Consider the following 6,112-nt stretch of genomic DNA (forward strand, 5'->3'; position numbering starts at 1 on the left):
CAAAAGAGTGAAGGAAGCAACCTTGGAAATTTTGGAGACGACACATTCCACAAAGAAACCAAATTTGAGTACGAGAACAAATTCGAATACGAAGAAGGAAGCAATCAAGAAGGAGAACTCGACAACACCATGGCGAATATCGATGAAGTTCCCATGGGATAATGGAAGAAGAGGGTATGTGATGATACCGGCCCAGGACTTGTGCAACCTGCAATTCCCGTGACTGCTAACTTTGAGCTTAAAGGTCACATACTAGATCAACTAAAGGAGATCCCATTCTACGGGAAAGATCACGAAGACGCATACAAACATCTAGTTGAGGTCAACGATATAGCCGATTACTTTAATGTTCCCAATGTGGCTCGTGACGTCGTTCTGCTCCTTATGCTATCGGTCACATTCAAGGGAGCTGCGAATGATTGGCTGAAATCACTCCCGCCTGGATCCATCACTACTTGGGCTAAGATGAAGGTGGAATTTATAGACCAATTTTGCCCTCCTTCAAAGATAGCCAAGCTGAAGAAAGCTATTGCCAACTTTGAACAACAAGCTGGAGAGTCACTATATGAGGCTTGGGAAAGATATAAAGGTTTACTAAGGAACTACCTACATCATGATGTAAATACTTAACAAGAAGTCTCCATTTTCTATGATGGAGTGAATGTGACAACAAGGCAACTCCTTGATTCGCAAGGGTCTCTGACGAAGAAAGCACCCCCGCTGATAAAAGAGCTAATTGAAGAATTCTGTAAACACTCTAGAGAATATCATAACCCAAGGAATGAACTAAGTCGGGGGTGGTGAACTCAGTAAATGATAGCATGGCACCAATGATGGCTAAACTAGAAAGTTTGGATCGAAGAATGACTAAGATGAACCAATCCATCCATGTTATCCGGGTAGGATGTGAGAATTGTAAAGGGCCCCACCTTACTAGAGATTTTGATTTTGATGAGAAAGGGAACCAGAAAGCACAAGTTTGCTATTCAAGTGGTGATAGGTACGATGAAAATTGGCGAAAGCCCAAGAAGGAATAGATCCTGTATGATGAGTATAAAAAGGAAAAGGAAGAGAAGTATAAGCGAAAAGAAGGGGGGTTTTATCAAAAAGAGGAACTGATGCTAGAGATGAAATCTGATTTCGAAGATATGTTCACAAGATTTATAGTCGCATCCGAGAAAAGGCACAATGATACCAACACTGAATTGAAGGAGCAATGAATTATGCTTAGAGATCATCAAGCTATGATGAAAGATCAACAAAATATGCTTAGAAATCAGCAAGCCTCTATTCACAATATTGAAAAACAGCTAGGTTAGCTTGCACAACAAATCAACCAAAGAACACCCAATGAACTTCTGAGCAATACCGATCAAAATCCAAGAATGGCACATATAAATGCAATAACAACAGATTCCGAGCCAATTTTCACACCTCTGACCTTTATCCAGAAGAATCCCAATAAGGTGCAAATAGAAGAAGTAATTAGCTAGAATTCGAGTAAACCCGACTCGACTCGCCGAGTCGCTACCAAGGACTCGACAAGTCGAAGACCTGATGACGAAAACTGCTCTTTTTTGAAACCTTACCGGGCCCCTTTGCAATTTCCAAGCCGAGCCATACCTGATAAGCAGATTCAAGAATATAGGAGGTTTATGGAGCACATAAAAACACTCCAAGTAAATATTCCATTTGTTGAAACGATATAAAAATTCCAAAATATGCAAGTTTGCTTAAAACCCTCTTTACCACTAGAAGAAATATGGAAGAAGTTGCTGAAATAGTACTGAATGAACTACCAGAAAAGAGGGGTGATCCGGAAAGCATCACCGTACGTTGTCAATTTGGGAGCATAATGACCACACGAGCATTGACCGCTTCGGGGGCAAGTGTTAATATTATGCCATATTCCTTCTTCCAAAAGTTAAACCTCCCGGTCCCAAAGCCTATTTAAATGAAGATTGATCTAGCCAACAAAATGATAATACATCCAATGGGAGTGTGTGAAGATCTCCTTATCAAAGTTGATAAGTTAGTATTTCCGATTGACTTCATTATATTAGACATGGAGGAGGACCTTAAAGTACCAATCATTCTTGGGCGACCATTCTTGAATACCTCTTGTGCCTTGGTAGATATGTGTGCATCTATGCTAACATTAAGGGTGGGGGATGATTCGATAATTTTTAGCTGAGAAAAAGGAGAAGCACATAGATTCAAGAAAAGATAAGGTTTCATCAATAAGTTTTGATGATGAATTGTTGGAGAAAGAGCTTGCGTACTTGCAAGAAATCAATCCAAACCAATTCTTATTATCTTTGGAAGATAATTTTGATGCCAAAGAAGATCTGGAGGAGATAGAAGGGCTGATCAAGGAAGCTGACTACAAAGAAAGCCTTAAAAGTGTTGAAGACTCACTGACTCACTGACTCGTACCCGTTGACTCGACGAGTACATACGAAAAATCCCAATCTGATGGAAACTTTAGTCTACAAACCATTAGTACCCTTTGTGAACCAGATGTGCATGTTTTGCCTGATTACTCGGAGAATCTTCTTGAGGTAGACAAAGCTGTTAAAGATTTTATCAACTTTGGGAATGCACATTTGGCTCTTCTTGAAACAATTGTGGAAAATGATGAGGCTGTCCAAGGGGAGGATAAAGGAAGTTTAGAAGATAAAAGGGATCCTAAAACTTGGAATGATGATAACCACCACTCTTCAATCGAATCACATATACTAGATCAAGAAGAGATGTCAATCAAAAGCAAAAGAACCATGCCTCGCGCCATTGTCTCTACCACGTTTGAAGTTTTCAATTTCAAAACACCATAATCGTTGATGACTAAAAAGCCAAGCGAGGAAGATAAGGAAGGAAGGGAAACGGTGGGACGTAAAAAGGAAGGAGTCGAAAAAAACAAGCATGGTAAAGGAAAAAAGCGTAAAGCTGAAGAAATTGCTGCAAGAAAGAGAATGGAAGAATTGAAGAGGGCATACAAGAGAAAATTCCATTTTTTACATGACAAAATATAAAGTACAAAAACTAAAGAAGGATATCCCAATGGACGAAGCAGCAGCAACGTAAAGCGGGAGGGAGTCCAGTTAAAGACTCCTAAAAAAGAAGCACTTAGTGGGAGGCAACTCGTCAATAGAGTTTGCTTTTCTTTTCATTTTTAATTTTCGTTTTATTTTGTGTGGTTGTTTTAGGATTTTCTACTTAAATCTTCATATTAATATTTGAATGATTGCTTGAGGGTAATTAAGGCTTAAGTGTGGGGTGTGGTGTTTTTATTTCAAAGAAAGAAAAGTTTTGAGAAATTTTTTTTCAATAGATTCATAAACTCGACGAGTCAACGCCTGACCCGACGAGTCGGATCGAAGATTCGTGAAGCTATAGAAGTCCTTGCTGTACACAGATTTTTAATGAGGGACTCAGCGACTTGGGACCTTGACTCGATGAGTCACCTCTATTTCCAGAAAAATATAAATAGGGACTTTGAGATCGAGATGGGAGACTTCTCTGGAACCCTAGGAGGCTAAATTACGATTGAAGGTGCTGGTAGACCGTGAGAAGTTGAGGAAACAACCCTATGTTCGATTTTGAATAGGAATAAGGCAAATTCTAGTTTATTCATAGTTAATCTTTTTATTGAATCATGTTTGAACTAGTGGAATTCATTTTTGAGTTTGTTTTTACTGCAATTATGAACTAAAACCTTTATCTTCTGTTTAGGGTAGATGATTTTGTGAATATGGATTGATTTTATGGATAGGATTAATTTTAATTGGTGATATTGTTTTGTTAAGCTTGTTAAAGAACCTTATATATTAATAACAACTATTCTCTGTTAATAAATCAGTAATTAAGTTGTATGAACATCTCTTAGTTACTAATTTCATATGATTATGTGACCATATAGTTATATGTCTAGGAATAACGAATGTGAAACTAGAGTTAATTACAAGATAGGTACGTTAATGTGTAAGCTTGTGTGACGACCATCAACAAGGAGTTAATTGAATTAGCATATTTGATTAGCTTGCTACAAGTTTTACTTAACCCAAATCAATAAACTAGGAAATTCATTAATTTAGACAACTGGCCATTGCTTGAATTAATCTGTTTTCTAAGGATTAGTAATAGCCAACGTGAATCTAATCACTTTAATCGGTAAGCAATGAAGAACTAATCTGATGCGTTTACCATAAAATCATCCATAGGAACAAATGATTCGAACCTAAACAGATGTCCTCTTAATTATTGAATTAGTGATTTTTGTTGCTTAGCTTTAGTTATTTAGTTTAAGTTTTAGTTGAACATTTAAGTTTCTAGTCTTGTAAAACTAGCTAAAACCCTATTTTCTATTACTTGTTCCTAGTTAATTCTAGTTATTAGTTTAATTTCCATTCCCTGAGTTCGATACCCTACTTATTTAGCTACACCACAATCGATAGGTCCACTGCCTTTATGTGTCAAATTTATATTTAAAAGTAGGATTAAAACTAGTTGGTTTTACACACATAAAGTTTTTCGTGACCTGACTCGTCGAGTCTATTTATTGACTCGATGATTCGGTTTAATTTACAATTTTTTTTTCACAATTCTGTAAAATTAGGGGTTTTACCCTAATTGAGAAAACACACTCATTCACACCATCCGATACCCACTCGACGTGCCAAGAGTCTCTCAGGCAACCAACTTCATTTTCTTTGATTTCTTCAACTTTCTCCTAGCAAGGTAATATCTTTTGTCTATAATCTACTTAAAGTTTTGATTTTTTCAGAATAATGGTTCCATTTTGTTGCAAACACGTTTTCTTTGACTTGATTAGGATTCTAGGGTTTCATAACTTTGTCTTAATAGGGTGTTATAGAAGCAATTTCTTGTGAATTTATACTTAGCATGCATCCAGAGACAAACCCTTGGGACCAATTTTGGGTTTTGTTGGATGAATTAATGAACCTCAGACATGCGACTCAAGTAGTTCTTGCGACTAGCTGAGTCTGTTCGTGGACTTGACGAGTCGGTCCCTAAAGGCAGTACCAGTTTTTGATTTTTAATGTTTCTATTTTTTCTGGTTTGTATGGTTTTCTTATGTTGCAGAAAATGTTTCCAAGAGGTGGACAAAGCTCTTGGGGTAACCAAGGGGGCCATCCTTGGTGAAAATTTCCAAAGATTGATTCGGAATCCACCATGAAAGATGGAAGAAGAAGTTGGTTGAAGTTAAAAAGAAAGAAATTTGTGTACCGAATGCAATTGATTAGGAATGGTTGGGAAGAGTCTGTTATGAAGAGGAGTTGGCCCCGTACCTTGTCAAAGTATTTATGCATGATGGGTTATCCATCACATGTGATGGATGGAGCCGCATATTTCGTGTCCACGAGCTAGTGTTTAAAGAGTTGTGTTGGGATTTTTTGTAACGACCCCAAAAATCACAACTAAAAATTTGTTTTTAAAACATTACTTAAACCACAATTGTCAATTCATAACATAAATCATAACATAAAATCAGAGCGTTAATTCAAAACATATTCTTATTATCAGAGTAAAACATCCCAGGCTGACTAACTATGGTGTGTGCCATGCGATCATCCCGAGCTCTTCCCTCTGCTACCGGAAGTACCTGAAACCAAGACTTAAAACTGTAAGCATGAAGCTTAGTGAGTTCCCCAACCTACCACATACCATACATATAACTTGTAACACCGTAAATTTCAAAACAATTTTTCATTTAAAAATAATCGTTTAATTCTTCAAATCACATTTCTTAAAATCTCATTTGTAATCGGATTACAAAACATAACTCCATTTTCACTTGTATAATAAACCAGGATCCTCAAAACACGACTCTTTCTTTGGTGTGTACAATCGAGCCGGTGCCGTCCCGTGATCCAGAGAGAAACCTGAAACACATAACACAAACACTGTAAGCACAAAGCTTAGTGAGTTCCCCAAAATACCACACATAACCCATATTAGCCACTCGAGGCTATAACTCTGTGGGTCCGTGGACCCTACTCTGTGAACCCTCTGGTTCTAACTCTGTGAACCTTCCGGTTCTAACTCTGGAACCTTCCGGTTCTAACTTTATAAACATGCACAACATAAATCA

At 37.5% G+C, this 6,112-nt stretch overlaps 1 non-coding gene across 1 annotated transcript; it reads right to left on the reverse strand.

Annotated features, from left to right (window-relative positions):
• Positions 1-513: 513 nt before the first annotated feature.
• LOC145060625 (small nucleolar RNA R71) lies at positions 514-620 on the reverse strand. Its single transcript, XR_013686842.1, has one exon. It is a non-coding gene; the product is annotated as a small nucleolar RNA R71 (small nucleolar RNA).
• Between the last annotated feature and the right edge of the window lie 5,492 nt (positions 621-6,112).

The sequence above is a fragment of the Lactuca serriola genome, chromosome 6 (genome assembly GCF_051521515.1).
Source record: "Lactuca serriola cultivar US96UC23 chromosome 6, Lser_US96UC23_V15, whole genome shotgun sequence".
In the NCBI taxonomy this organism is placed as follows: Eukaryota; Viridiplantae; Streptophyta; class Magnoliopsida; order Asterales; family Asteraceae; genus Lactuca; species Lactuca serriola.